The sequence below is a fragment of the Callithrix jacchus genome, chromosome 10, assembly GCF_049354715.1.
Source record: "Callithrix jacchus isolate 240 chromosome 10, calJac240_pri, whole genome shotgun sequence".
NCBI lineage: Eukaryota > Metazoa > Chordata > Mammalia > Primates > Cebidae > Callithrix > Callithrix jacchus.
Genome location: NC_133511.1, coordinates 59441319 through 59457975, shown reverse-complemented (window position 1 = coordinate 59457975; position 16657 = coordinate 59441319). Strand labels below are relative to the sequence as shown.

Here is a 16657-nt window from a genome sequence, read left to right as displayed (position 1 = left end):
CATTAAGTTGCGATCACCCCACTGTACTCTGGCAGCCTGGGTGACAAAGTGAGACCCTGTCTGAAAAACAAACAAAAAGCCCACCCTGGTCTTAGGAAAGTAGCATGTATTCAATGACATTTTAATAAAGTGAAATGAAAAATAACTACTTTTTTCTCATATTCTCTATGTTTTATTTTGCTAGATAGGAGTATATTTAGATGAAAATGAAAGAAACATCACCTTTGCTTGGGAAAGCCTATTACTGCAATAATTATATATCATACTAAATTTCATTGGCATGGGACTGGGGTTCCTCTACACTTCTGTGATCGCAGAATCACTAAACTCTAGAAATATGAACTTAGGAGAACCAGTGGTTTTAGTCTTTCAGCATTAGTGTATTCAGAAGATAGGCCTATTCTAAGGGAAAATAATGAATGATGTGACTGCTGAAGACATGGCCCCTGCTGCCTGGAATGAGACTGCTTCTGGAGGAATAATCCAGGACATCTGGGGTTCCTAATACTTCAGGGGCAAGGAGGAAGACTGATTTAAATCTAGATTTTTGGAAGTTTTAGGGGGAATTTATGAAAGCACATGGGGTAGTTTATATTAGAGCGTTTCTCAGCGGAATATGGCAAGACATAATTTAAGAAGTAGAAATAGAATCAAGAACATGAAGTTTTGGCTTATTTTACAGTGTGGATTTGAAGTTAATTATTGTCCTTATTCATTTAAGGGACTTCTAAGATCTTTGGTTAAACCTTCCATCCATTGGTCATAGGAAGATACAGGAACACAGGGCAATGATAAGAACTTACTTGCAGCTGGTGGATATAGAGGCAGATGTTTCCTAAAACTCTAATAGTATCCATATCTGAGGAAAATATTTATCTCTCTGAATTATTGATCACAAGTGTGGCTGCTTAACAGATGAAACCACGTGTTGGGAATAAGGGCAGTGGGGACTGGCCTCACTCTGTGTGCTGTCTCTGCTCCTTCAGTTCCCAAGAGAACGGGAAAAAATTGCTAACCTGACAAATTCTAGAATCCAGTGCATTTCCTGGGAGTCACACATGCCTTAAAGGTTGATCACTCTCCTGTGGCTCTGTCTGTGGCTCTCTTTTAGTTCCTGGGCTTGCTAGATGCCTGAATTGATAAGTTGATCCAAGGCCTCTCTTTCTTCTCCATGTGTAACTCAATACTGGTTATTGCATTGAGCTCCTGAATCATACAGAAGCTCAAATACAATAAGACCCAGTCATATTCTTTAGCAGGGGACAGAGTCCCACTTGGATCTTAGATCCTAAGTCATATGCTCCAACCCAGCTTCACCAGAGTTTTACATGAAGTCATTGGGAAGTAGTGTAATGAGTTAGCACAGGGGACTTTCTTCACCATGCAGCTATTCTTCCATGTATGCCTCACTCCTTTTAGAAACTTTTTTCAAGGAGGCTAACTGGAAAGGCATTATTACTCAGTCCTAGTCAACTGTCCTCAGACCCCAGGTATACAACAGACTCCTTATACTCTTTATATATTTATTCTTTATGGGTCTAGACTCTACATATTGTTCAGCATAGTGTTTTTCAAAACTTCCCTTAGAAGTATTTCTGCTGGTAGGGATGATGAATACAGACACCATGTCTGAAAGTAAAGGCCAAAGCAAGCTACCACTGAAACAGAAGATTGTCTGGAATTCCATTTTTTAAAAAGTGACAAAACCATGATTGCTTGCAGCTACAAGATACATCCCAATTGTTTCAATAAATTATGTATTAAATTACTTATTGCAGAGTAAAACTGATTCCACAAGGGAGGTAAGGAATCGGGTTTTGTAATGAGGCAGCCTGAGTTTGAATCCCAAATTCCTGTTTACTGGCTCTGTGACCTTGGGAAAGTTAGACTACCTTGAGCCCTGATTCCTTTAGGTGTAGAAAAGGTAAGAAAAACAAAACACCTACCTTATTGGTTTAATGGGAGACTAAGTTATTGGATATATTGATAATGTTACAATGTATATAAATACGCGTTATAATTTTTCCAGACGTGTGTGTGTGTGTGTGTGTGTGTGTATGCTTATTTTTTGCACATCATATAGCTCTAGTTATCTGCCTTCAGTTCCCAGGAATAGGCTTGTTCTAGTTTGAGAGCATGAATCTAGTGATGAGGACCATTTCTGGAAGATGCATTCTCTCTCCCGGGCCCTTGCTCCTCACACATGGACACAATGATTTATTCTACATTTGCTTCAAAGAATGAAGCAGAAAAGCACTTTCTCAAGTGGCCTCACCCTAGGGAAAGGAATTCACAGTTTGTTTTATGGTTTAACTAATCCCTTCTTCCTCTGGGCTGTTCATTTTTGTTTCTCCTTTTAAAAATCTTCCCACTTAGTACATGCCTTCCAGCTATTTCTGCTGTCCAGGACACAATGATGGATTCTAATACAGCAGCAACAGCTGGAGAGTTTCACAGTTTCCTTTGGGAGATCCCATTGGTTGGTGCAACTAAAAATGAAGACATTTTAGGCATTTCCCTAAAGTGCTCCTCTACCATCCTTATGGCTAGTTTGTTTGCCCACACTACTTGAGAAGAGGTCTATTAACACAATGATTGCAAAACATCTGGGGGAGATATTTAGATATAAGGGATGGCAGGAGATTTTATTGCTATTAATGAAAACATCTCACCATTTGGCACCATAGCCTAAGCCTTTTGAGTGCTGTATATAGCAATGCCTGATTGCCTGAGATAGGCTTTGTCCTAGGCTCCACTGCCAATTAAAATAATAAATAAGTTATACAAGCCATAGAGATTAGAGAGGGGATAATGGTCCTACCTAGTCAAATAAATGAGGGGCTGGCTAAGACAAAGAAGAGGAGAACTACAGAGATGTATGTTTCCTCCCCAACGGTGCCATTTTCATTGTTATTTTATCTACCTTACAAGGGTAAAAAGGAGTATCTAGTCACAATAGGGTCGTAACCAACAACTGAAGTGTTTCCATCCTCACGGGCCATAGACAGTTTCCTTTCAGTACTTCTGACTACGTTCCCCTCACTACTCATGTAGAAAGCTTTGGATGAAATTACTTCCCTGGGAGAGAGAAGAGTACATTAGTTTCATCCTATGGGGACAATCAAAGAAGTACCAAATCAATTCAACATGTAAATAGAGAAATAAAAACTACAGGAATATCTCATTTCAGGCTGAGAATAAGGGAAATGCATTTTGTTAATCTAAAATTCACATCAATAATATTAATGGTTTTATCCTATTAAGTGCTTACTGTGTGCTACACACCATACTAAGAAATAACCTGTTTTATTTAATCTCTTAACATAGTCATTTTTAGTAAGTATTATTATTTTTATGAAATTAGAGAATTTAGTTAATTTGTCTAAGGTCACAGAAGACTCCAAGGCAATTCTTCATAAGTAAGTTCAAAACAGGTCTGATGTCAGTTATTCATTTAATTACTTTTGATGTGGCAGATTTTGATAAGCAGATGCATAATAGTTTACAAAGAACACAATCAAGAGCTTTCCCACAAAGTGTCACCACTTCTACCCTGACTTAATCACAAGGCTCGGGAGACCTTGAAAGCAAGGGAGTTGGAAATTGAACTGAACACATAAAATTTTGTATTGCACTACAATGAATTATTTCTTTACATGCTAGCCTCTCCACACAAACACACACATGCATAAGCCCACTTAATAGTGAGCTGCTAAACCAAGGACCTAGTTTTATTCCTCTCTGTCTGCCTATATGTGTCTGCCTTATTACAATCTCAAATGAGATCATGTTAAAAAATTATAAAAGAGAAAGGACGGGAAATGAGAACGATGTCGTATTTCTTGGAAAAATTATACAATGCTAGCACAAATACAGGTCTATGTATCATCTCACACTTACTGTCATTTTGAAGAAGGTGGGATTATCCCAGTTGTAAAGATAAGAGAACAAAGGTTTAGAGAAGTTACACAAGTTAAGAAGGTCATTTAGTCAGCGTGTGATAGAACTGGGACAGGAATCTATTTTGGCCAAATGCTTGATCTATGCAGTTTTTTTCTGCTATGCAGGCTGGAGTTCAGTGGTGTGATAATAGCTCACTGCAGCCATGAACTTCTGGGCTCAAGTGATTCGCTCACCTCAGCCTCCCAAGTAGCTAGGACTTTAGGTGTGTACAACTATGATTTGCCTTTTTTTTTTAATTTTTTTTTGGAGATGGGATCTCGCTATGTTGTCCTGTCAGGTCTCAAACCTCAAACTCTGGTCCTCAAGTGATCCTCCCACCTCTGCTTCCCAAAGTGCTGGTGTTACAGGCATAAACCACCATGCCTAGTTCTCTATGATTCTTCTACAACATAAGGTTGAACATGTAAATTTTTACCACCATTAGTCTTACATAATTATAGTTAACTTACTTAACTTTGCTGAAGAGATAGGAGATAACCATTAGGGCCAGTTGATTAGTGAACTATTCATTGCAAAAGATAATACAAAATAAGAAACAACATTGAGATATATAGTGTAATAGTATATTTCTTTTAGCCTGCTGAGTTTTAGTCTACTATGGGGAATGAAAAAGAAATTTTTTTTATAAGAGCTGAAAATATGAATTAAAACTTCAGGAGATAAGTTTGTACCAAGGATGGATGCTTGAGAAGGGATGATAATTGTGGCAGTTAAAGCATTGGGTATCAATGAGTCCCTGAAGGAAGAAAATATAGGCTGAGAATAGTGCTGAAGGTTAGTCTGCAAGAAATGAGAAGAGAAAAAATGTAAAAGTCTAACTAATCTCTGATAAAATGGGCTTTATACCAACAAAGATCAAAAGAGACAAAGAAGGGCATTACGTAATGGTAAAGGGATCAATGTTACAAGAAGAGCTAATTATGCTAAATATATATGCACCAAATACAGGAGCACCCAGATACATAAAGCAAGTTTTTAATGACCTACAAAGAGACTTAGACTCCCACACAATAATAGTGGGAGACTTTAACACTCAATTATCAATATTAAACAGATGAGCAAGACAGAAAATTAACAATGATATCCAGGACTTAAACTGAGATCTGTACCAAGAGTACCTAATATTCAACTACAGAACTCTCCACCCCAAATCCACAGAATATACATTCTTCTCGGTACCACATCGCACTTACTCTAAAGTTAACCACATAACTGGAAGTAAATCACTCCTTAGCAAATGCAAAAGAATGGAAATCATAACAACCAGTCTCTCAGACGACAGTGCAATCAAATTAGAACTCAGGACTAAGAAACTCATACATAATGGCACAACTACATGGAAACTGAATAACCTCTTCTAAATGACTACTGGATAAATAATTAAATGAAGGCAGAAACAAAGATATTCTTCAAAACCAATGAGAATGAAGACACAACACACCAGAATCTCTGGGACAAAAAGCAGTATCTAGAGGGAAATTTATAGCACCTCACATGAGAGGTGAGGAAAGTTCTAAAATCGACACTCTATCATCAAAATTAAAAGAACTAGAGGAGCAAGATCTAACAAATTCAAAAGCTAGCAGAAGACAAGAAATAACTAAGATCAGAGCAGAACTGAAGAAGATAGAGACACAAAAAATCAATAAATCCAGGAGCTGTTTTTATGAAAAGACCAACAAAGTGGATAGACTGCAAGCCAGACTAATAAACAAGAAAAGAGAGAAGAATAAAATAGATGCAATAAAAAATGATAAAGGAGGATATCACAGCACCAATTTCACAGAAATACAAACTACCATCAGAGATTACTATAAACAATTCTATGCACATAAACCAGTAAACCTGGAAGAAGTAGATAAATTCCTGGACACTTGCACCCTCCCAAGCATAAACCAGGAAGATGTTGAGTACCTGAATAGACTAATAACAAGGTCTGAAATTGAGGCAGCAATTAATAGTCTACCAACAGAAATAAGTCCAGGTCCAGATGGGTTCACAGCCTAATTCGACCAGATGTAAAAGAGGAGCTGGTACCATTCCTTCTGAAACTGTTCCAAATAATACAAAAAGAGGGAATCTTCCCTAACTCATTATATGCGACCAACATCATCCTGATACCAAAACCTGACAAAAGCACAACTAAAAAGAAAATTTCAGGTCACTATACATGATTAACATTGATGCAACAATCATCAATAAAATACTGGCAAACCAAATGCAACAGCACATCAAAAAGCTTATTCATCATGATCAAGTAGGCAACTTCCCCAGGATGCAAGCCTGGTTCAACATATGCAAATATATAAACGTAATCCACCACATAAACAGAACCAAAGACAAAAACCACATGACTATCTCAATAAATGCAGAGAAGCTCATCAAAAAAATTCAACAAAACGTTATGCTAAAAACTCTCAATCAACTAGGTATCGATGGAATGTATCTCAAAATAATAAAAGTTATCTACAACAAACCCACAGCCAATATAATACTGAATGGGCAAAAACTGGAAGAATTCCCTTTGAAAACTGGCACTAGACAAGGGTGCCCTCTCTCATCATTTCTATTTAACATAGTATTGGAAGTTCTAACCAGGTCAATCAGGTAAGAAAATGAAGTAAAGTGTATTCAGTTAGGAAAAGAGGAAGTCAAATTGATTCTTATTTGCAGACAACATGATTGTATATATAGAAGACCCCATCATTGCAGCCCAAAATCTCCTTAAGATGATAAGCAACTTCAACAAAGTCTCAGTATACAAAATCAATGTGCAGAAATCACAGACATTCCTATACAGCAATAAGAGACAAACAGAGAGCCAAATCATGAGTGAAATCCTACTCACAATTGCTACAAAAAGAATAAAATACACAGAAATACGACTAACAAAGAATGTGAAGGACCTCATCAGGGAGAACTACAAACCATTGCTCAAGGAAATAAGAGAGGACACAAACACATGGAAAAACATTCCATGCTCCCAGTTAGGAAGAATCAATATCATGAAAATAGCTATACTACCCAAAGTAATTTATAGATTCAATGCTATCCCCATCAAGCTATCATTGACCTTTTTCACAGAACTGGAAAAAAACCACCTTAAACTTCATATGGAACCAAAAAAGAGACCACATAGCCAAGACAATCCTAACCAATAAAATAAAATTAAATTAAATTAAAAAGCTAGAAGCATCATGCTACTTGACTTCAAACTATACTCTAAGACTAAGGTAATAAAAACAGCATGGTACTGGTACCAAAACAGAGATATAGACCAATGGAACAGAACAGAGACCTTGGAGGTAATCCCACACATCTACAACCATCTGATCTTTGAGAAACGTGACAAAAACAAGCAATGGGGAAAGGATATCCTGCTTAATAAATGGTGTTGGGAAAACTGGCTAACCATGTGCAGAAAGCTGAAAATGTACCCATTCCTTACATTTTATACAAAAATTATCTCCAGATGGATTAAAGATTTAAATATAAGACCTAACATCATAAAAACCCTAGAAGAAAACCTAGGCAATGCCATTCAAGACACAGGCATAAGCAAGGACTTCATGACTAAGACAACAAAAGCATTGACAAAAAAGCCAAAATAGACACATGGGATCTAACTAAACTTAAGAGCTTCTGCATAGCAAAAGGAACAATCATTAGAATAAACTGGCAACCAACAGAAAGGGCAAAAATGTTTGCAAGCTACCTATCTGACAAAGGGCTAATATCCAGAATCCACAAAGAACTAAAACAAATTTACAAGAAAAACAAACAACCCCATCAAAAATTGGGCAAAGGATATGAACAAGCACTTTTCAAAAAATGACATTTATGTGGACAACAAACATATGAAAAAATGCTCAGCATCTCTGGTCATCAGAGAAATGCAAATCAAACCACATTGAGATACCATCTCACGCCAGTAAGAATGGTGATCATTAAAACATCTGGAGACAACAGATGTTGGAGAGGATGTGGAGAAATAGGAACACTTTTACACTGTTGGTGGGAGTATAAATTAGTACAACCATTGTGGAAGACAGTGTGATGATTCCTCAAGGATCTAGAACTAGAAATACCATTTGATCCAGCAATCCCATTACTGGGTATATATCCAAAAAATTATAAATGATTCTGTTATAAAGACACATGCACACATATGTTCACTGTGGCACTGTTTACAACAGCAAAGACTTGGAACCAACCGAAATGCCCATTAAGGATAGACTGGATAAAGAAAATGTGGCACGGAGATCGATCCAAGATGGCCGACCACTAACAGCTCAGGATTGTAGCTCACAGTGAAAGCCCAGAGAATGAGACGACGCCACACTTTTAGACGAATTTTCGTCACTCACCGATCAGCCGATTCCCAGTGGAGGAGCCCCACGGGTCGCCAGCGCGACTCTTGTGGCCGCCGCAGCGGTTTTGCCGGCGTCTCAGCACAGCAGCTCTTCACGCAGAGCCAACGGGACTGCTTCCCCTACTGACCGGAGTTTGGAGCTCTGGGAAGTCAGAGCCGCTTGTTGCGGACTCAAGAGGGAAGCCAGACCAGAGATTCCGGGGCAGAAGAGCACCATCAGTCTTATTGCTGCTATTTAGGCTGCCACAGTGGGTGGCTCGGATCCCAGCACTAGGAATCAGTAAGTCGGACGTCGACTCAGAAACCTAATTAGAAAGGCGGTTCATTTACAATGAAGGGAAAAAAACAGCCTAAGAAGGCCAGGTATACTCAAAATCAGAACCCATCAGCAACGGAACAAGCCCTGTTGGAAAAGGACTCATCAGCAACCGAACAAGCCCTGATGGAAAAGGACTGTGTTCCATTATCTGAAGTAGGCTTTAAAAGGTGGATGATAAGAAACTTCTGGGAGTTAAAGGAACTTGTTCTAACCCAATGTAAAGAAACTAAGAACTTGGAAAAAAGGTTAGATGAAATGTTGAAAAGAATAGACGATATAGAGAGGAATACAAATGAACTTATGGAGTTGAAAAATACAACACGAGAACTTAGTGAAATATGTACAAGCTTAAACAGCCGAATGGATCAAGCAGAAGAAAGGGTATCAGAGGTCGAAGATCAACTTAATGAAACAAAACAAGACAAGAATAGAGAAAAAAGGATAAAAAGGAATGAGCAAAGTCTCCAAGCAATATGGGACTATGTGAAAAGACCTAATATACGCTTGATTGGTGTACCTGAATGTGACGGAGAGAATGAATTCAAGCTGGAAAATACTCTCCAGGACATTATCCAGGAAAATTTTTCTAATTTAGCAAAGCAGGACACTATTCAACCCCAGGCAATACAGAGAACACCACAAAGATATTCCTCAAGAAGACCAACCCCAAGGCACATAATCGTTAGATTCACCAAGATCGAAACAAAGGAGAAAATATTAAGGGCAGCCAGAAAGAAAGATCAAGTTACCCATAAAGGTAAGCCTATTAGGCTTACAGCAGATCTCTCAACGGAAACCCTACAAGCTAGAAGAGAGTGGGGGTCAATATTCAATATACTTAATCAACAGAACTTTCAGCCCAGAAGTTCATATCCTGCCAATTTAAGCTTTACATTTGAAAGAAAAATAAAATCTTTTAGGAACAAGCAAGTACTCAGAGATTTTATTATCACCAGGCCTGCTTTACAAGAACTTCTAAAAGAAGTATTATACACAGAAAGGAACAACCAGTATGACCCTTTCTAAAAACACACCAAAAAGTAAAGAGCATTAACATAAAGAAAAATTTTTATCAATGAAAGGACAAAATAGCCAGTTAATATCAAACGGCAGCAACCCTAAATTTAAATCGACCAAATCTCCCAATCAAAAGATACAGACAAAATCTAACGGTATATCCAAAGATATACATAGACTCAAAATAAAGGGTTGGAAAAAAAAAACGTACCAACCAAATGGAGAGCAAAAATAAATAAATAAAAAGCAGGAGTTGCAATTTTCACATTTGACAAAATAGATTTCAAAGCTACAAGGATACAAGGGTAAAGATTAATGTAATAATAAGAGATCTTAACACCCAGATACATAAGACCCATAATGAGATTTAGATTCAACGAGACAGAAAATTGATAACGATATCCGGGACTGGAACTAAGACCCAGAACAAATGAAATCAATAGAGCTCTCCATTTTAAACACACAAAATATACATTATCCAAAAAATCTAACCATATATAAAGATATACAAAGACTCAAAACAAGGGGATGGAAAAAAACTCACCAACCAAATGGAGAGCAAAAATAAATAAATAAAAAGCAGGAGTTGCAATTCTCACACTTAATAAAATAGATTTCAAAGCTACAAGGATGCAAGGGTAAAAGGATTAATGCAACAATAAGAGATCTTAACACCCAGATACATAAGACACATAATGAGATTTAGATTCAACAAGACAACAAATTGATAACGATATCCAGGACTTGAACTCAGAGCCAGAACAAATAAACACAATAGAGGTCTCCATTTTAAACACATAAAATATGCATTAACCACTTTAAACACTCAAAATATTGATTGGCCATTATTGAAACCCATTTTAGAAAAAAAAAAAATTACATATACCTTTTCCCCAAACTGTGTCTGATGATCGATTCCTAATGGTTAGAATAAGGAATGCCTTCCTTCACTTTACTGGAAATTTTGGTTTAAATGATCACACAGTATAGCATGTTTACAAATTGAGAACAGCATAGCAACCAAGCTGCTATGTCTTATATTCTAAAAATAAACCCACAATTTACAGATTGTGGCTGCATCTGCATTCTGAAACAGCAGGTATTTTTTGCTCACTTAACTTGGTGATTCTGTATTATTTTCAACAACAAAAGTTTACATTTTTTTTTATTAGAAGGTGAAATTGTGGAAAAGGTTATATAAATAATGACTCATTGTGTCAAAGAGGTATATTTCTTTATGAGAAAATAAGTAAAAGAAAGGAATATTCAAGGAAGTGGTTCTTATTCCCTACAACCTGGATTTAAAGCCATGCTGAACATTAATGAGAAAGTTAATACTATTATAAAAAAAAAAAAAAGAAAATGTGGCACATATACACCATGGAATATTCTGCAGCCATAAAAAAGGATGAGTTCATGTCCTTTGCAAGGACATGGATGAATCTGGAAACCATCATTCTCAGCAAACTGACACAAGAACAGAAAATCAAATACTGCATGTTCTCACTCATTAGTGGGTGTTGAACAATGAGAACACATGGACACAGGCAGGGCAACAACATACATTGGGGTCTGTTGAGAGGTGGGGGGCTAGGGAAGAGATAGCAGGGGGTGGAAAGGTTGGGGAGGGATAACATTAGGAGAAATACCTAATGTAGGTGAAAGAAGAATGGAGGCAGCAAACCACCATGGCATGTGTAAAGCTATGTGATAATCCTGCAAGATCTGCACATCTTAAACTATAATTTAAAAACAGAAGAAAAAAATTAAAAAGTCCAGATCTTAAAGTATAAATTAAAAAAAAAAGGGAAGAAAAAAAATTTTTAAGTCCAAGAAAGAAATTTTGAGAAGAGATATCTAGAACGGAGAAGAATCAATACAAAAGTACAAAGAAGATAAAAGAGAAAAGAATTTCAAGAAAACCATAAGCCACAATATATAAAAGTCAATTAAGAACCAAAATATGCTCATTGGATGCATCACTTAGGAATTCTGTCTATCATCTATTAGATATTTTGAACTTTTGGGTTATATCAGAATAACTAAGGGACATGTAAATTGAAAAAATGTTTTATTTAAACACATCAATAAAGGAACCTCTAGTTTCCACTTAGAAATATTGGAGTACAATTAATATCATGAAAGAAGAGTCAAGATTGACACCCTTACTGTGACATTTTTCTTTAATCTATTTATCATCATCTGACATAACATTTTATGTATTTGTCATCTACCTCCTGACAGTGGATGTAAGCTCATAAAAGGAGGCACTTTATTTCATTACTACTGCATTGTCAGTGTCTAGGACAGGAGGTGCACAAATATAGCCCACCTCTTGTTATTATAAATAAAGTTTTATTGGAATACAGCCATGCCTGTTTATATTACCTACGACTGTTTTGGCAGAGCTGAATCATTATGACAGAGACCATATGGCCCACAAGCCTAAAATGTTTATTATCTGGCCAGTTGCAGCAAAAAAATTTGCCAACTCCTGGTCTAGAACAATACTTGTCTATAACGAGTGCTCAATAAATATAAATGATAAATGAGAGAATTAATAAAGATATTATTCTTAATCATTGAACATATGTTGACAAAATTACGTAATCTTTCTAAGCTTTGTTTCCTCACTTATGAGAATGGGATATAATAGTATATCTTAAAGGACAGAAGTGAGCATTACATGAGATATACATAATTAGCAAATGGTAAAATTAAAAAAAAACAAAAATACTTGTTCCCTTCCCTGTGATCCCTTAAAATGCTACCTGTGAAGGTAATTTCACGGCCTGCTGACTGGCAACTTGTGTGTCAGGACTTGCTTCGTATCACTCTGCTTGGAGTCCCTCTGGTCAGCAATATGAAGACAACATAATAATATTGATCCACCCAAATAAGATGTTCTTCTGTCCCTAGCGGTTGTGAGACTTAGACTGCTCTATCATGACAAAAGTGATAGAGTCTAGGTAAAGTCACAGGCCCCCAACTTCCAAGTCATCCCATCCCTTTAAGGTCATTATTTCCTCATTGACATTATGTTGCTTGCGACAGAAAGAGAAGTAAATAATAAAAAGAGACACTTGGGATTGATAAAAACACTGGCAATGATTTTCCAGGGCACAGACTTTCACCACTCTCATTGTGTCAGAGGAGTCCTTCAGTATTCATTGGCATTCTCTGCATTGTAGTGCACTGTTCAGTGCAGTTCTCAAGACCGTTCAGTCTCTTATTTTTTAAAAATTTTTGTTAGTTTTATTTTTTTAATGGCTGTTGGACATCCAATGATAAAGTTTATTTTTAATGTCACTTAGCTTTCAAAAAGTACTAGAAATAAAAGCTATTAAAAGCTTTTGTTCTTAAACACACACACTCAACCAAGAGAGATATTTTCAATTTTATTTTTAAAAGGGACTTGAACATTAAAATTGAAGCCATTAAAATTGGCAGGTACTAAGTAAAAGAAAGGAGAAAATACAAATATTTCCATTTTCAAAAGGATTTTAATAGCTAAAAAATGAGAAAAGACAATATAAGAACAGGAAGGTGTTAGAAAAACAACATTGCTATTAAATATATGTGTCCAGCTCTTTGTCATTTAGATCCCAAATGTCCATATTGTTTGATGCAACCTGAAGTTATCATAAATTTCACAATTCCTATATTCTGTGGATATCAAGACATTTCCATACTTGAGTAAATAATTATGTAGTGAGATTCTATGTTTTGTGACACACTTACTATTAGATGTTAGGCAATACAAAAGTGGCTGGAAAGGCCATAATATCACCTCAAACAAAGCTTATTATATTTCCTGAGAATATCATTAGAAATATTTTCAAAGTATGACTTTCGTCCAGTTAATGATAAACACACTTTAATCATAACTAAATGAGATGTAAATAGAAGAATGGCTTGCCAATATGTTTTAAAGGTAATTAATTTTATCCTTTTGTTTTACCATCTGAAGTTTGAAATTTGTAATTTAAAATATTCTATGTAACTTTGGTCATTTTCTTGTTTCTAAATGGTGAGACAAGATTTTCTTCAGGATGCTGTTTGCAAACATTTTTCTCCAAATAAAATATTTAGGGTGGATAGACCTTGTTCATAATAAATGAAAAGATAAATTGTCTATAAATGCACTTATATTTCTCATTAACAATGACTTTGAAGTGTTAGAGACATCTTGGTGTGTTACACAGTTTTGATCAAATGAGCATAATTTACAAACCTAGTAAATGCTAGATTACTGTGAATTTGCAGAACTATTTTCACTTTTGTGATCATCATTATCTGATTTTTAATTTGTTTACATAATAGAGATGTTACCAGTCTCCTCAGTCAGATTACATTGGTTCAAATTCTACGTCTGCCTGACCTTGAAAAATAATCTAACCTCCTCAAAGTAAAACTTCAAAAATCTTTAAAGTGAATATAATAGTACCACATAGTTCTGCAACTTGTGAAAATATTGTGAATTAGTTCATGCAGAATAAGCAGGGCATTTAAATACCTATTTACCATTTCTTGATAGTATTGTGGAAAAATCACTGTACATCACCTAATAAGAAGTTGGTATAATTTCCACTTTTAAGATTTTTCACTGCATAAATCAGTAAACTTACCAGCATCTAAGTTTTTTATTTTTAATATTGAAAATATCTACAAAAGAGGTTATGCACAAAGATTAAACTGTATGATGAATACAAATTAGCTTCCTTATTGGCCAATTGTAATCAGTGAATTAACACACAATGTTTAAACAATGGATTTAAACATGTAGTAAGTTCATGTCTAAAAATATATTCAAATTCATGTTTTATATTTCATAAAACAAACACACTTAAAAAGCAAATGGCAAAGTGGAGATAAGTTTTGCTATAAATATAGTAGACAGGTTTATAATTCTTTTACAAAGAGCTCTAAGAAATTAATTGAAAATTCCACTGAGACTGCAATAGAAAAATGGGCAAAGAAGCCAGGAAGGTAATTGTTTGAAGAGGAAAAATCAAATGGCAAATAAATATACAAAAAAAAATCATTATCTAAGAAGTTTTGGGGGAATTATTTTTATCACTTGTTATATAGTGCTTTTTATGCCGTGGTGGTTCTCTTATATAGTTCTGATGTGCTCTCCAATTAGTGTAACCTGATGAGACCTGTCAGCATTGTCACCTCTACAGAGAGAAGGCTGGCAATGTGTGTCCAGATTAAAAAAATGTCTACAGCCTTGGGGCTGGCAAACCAGGCAATGGAAAAAACCAGATATGCTGAGTAATTGTCATTAATAAAGTTGTTCGTGCATTCATTTTTAACAGGAAAAAAGAAAACTCAGTGTCCTACAAGAGGGAATTGATTTTAAAAATAAAGAATATTTAGTGAAAGAAATGCTTATATAATAATGTTATGCGAAAACAGCAATCTGTGTTCAGTTTTGTATGTTTATGTGATTGACTATATAACTAGTTTATTACTGAGCAGGACATCTAGAGGTTCAGTCAAAAAGAGCTTTCCTTTTCCTCAGTACTATATTCAATCTGCTATGTCAGCTCTCCTTTCCACACCAAAGAATAATGTCTTAGGCATGTCACACAGCTCAAGCAATTCTTATTTTCAGGAATTGAGAAGTCCAGTTCCCAATGGCAGAGTTAGGAAAAACATTATAATGCCTTTTGCTCCTATGAAATTCATTCAATAAATTTTATTCTTTTTAAAATTTTAATAAAATTTTAGCTATTTTGTATGTAGCTTGGATGTGTGTGATGGATGGGTTAGCTAGGGATCCTGGAATGATTCTGGATACCTCTCAGCAAGCTTGGAGGTGATACATAAAACACTTCTAAGAATATGCCAGGTTTTCTCACCTATTGTCTTGAGCTGTGGTGATGAATCCAGCTCCTCTCTTTAGAATATGTGGGCACTTCTCACCTATGACTCCAAGTGATCTTACTTTTGGACATTTGTTAAAAGTCTAAAAAGAGAAAAATATGCTTTTTAATATTCTTTTAATTTTAGAGTTTAGATGATTTCTGTTGTCTTCTTGATATTGTACCTTATGAGTTTTCTATAGTCATTCAGTTTTACACTCATAATTATGAGAACAAAGCAAGAAATACGAAGTAATTCCATTCTTCTGGTCCATTACCTAAAGTGCATTGTAATCTTCTTGAGGGCAATGATCATTTGTACTTTCTACACAAATCATGGGTACTGAATAAAATCACCATTTAGAGAAAGGACAAAAGTGGTAGATAGTAGATTAATCAATATTGATCATAGAAACAAGAAGAAAAGTAGACTTAGGATGGGATTTTATTCACCTAAATAGTAAAGTGATATAACTATACTTTTACTTCCACCGCTGCTTTTTTTTTTAAATTTCAACAGGGGTGCATGTGCAGATTTGTATACGGATATATTACATGATACTGAGATTCAGGGTGTGATTGATTCCATCACCCAGGTAATAACGCCCCATCCAACAGCTCTTTTTTCAGTTCTTACTTCACTGATCCCCACTCTAAACTACTATTTTGACTAGTAACACTGCATTACTGCTTCTCCCTGTGGGATAAACACTACTATGCTAAATGTGATAAATGAAGTTTGCTAATTTTGTGTCACGATAACTCTAAAGAAAGAATTGGTCATTTTAAGTTGAGGCTTAGAGAAGCAGCATATTTTCACTGAACAAGAAAGTTGGTGCTGGGTGTGGTGGCTCATGCCTGTCATCTCAGCACTTTGGGAGGCCAAGGTGGGAAGATCACTTGGAGCCAGGAGTTCAAGACCAGATTGGACAACAAAGCAAGACCCTGTCTCTAAAGAACAAAGCAAAACAAAAATAAACAAACCAAAAGGAAAGGGAACAACCAGTACACAAACTATGTTTGACATAGTTAGAAAATCATGCTCTTTCTACTGCCTAGACTACAGACCATTTTTATAAGGAGAACTATGGAACATAGTGTTGTCTTTATATTCAA

General features: G+C 35.8%; 1 protein-coding gene across 4 annotated transcripts in view; it reads right to left on the bottom strand.

Moving 5' to 3' along the window:
• Window positions 1–16657, bottom strand: part of TENM4 (teneurin transmembrane protein 4) — a 3204727-nt gene that overhangs the window by 2475851 nt on the left and 712219 nt on the right. The window contains exon 3 of one of the 4 annotated variants that reach the window (XM_078340117.1): window positions 15539–15645. The exons of the other annotated variants lie outside the window; for them this stretch is intronic. The gene's annotated coding sequence lies outside the window, so the exon portion shown is untranslated. The remainder of the gene's footprint in view (window positions 1–15538; window positions 15646–16657) is intronic. 4 annotated transcript variants of the gene reach the window in all.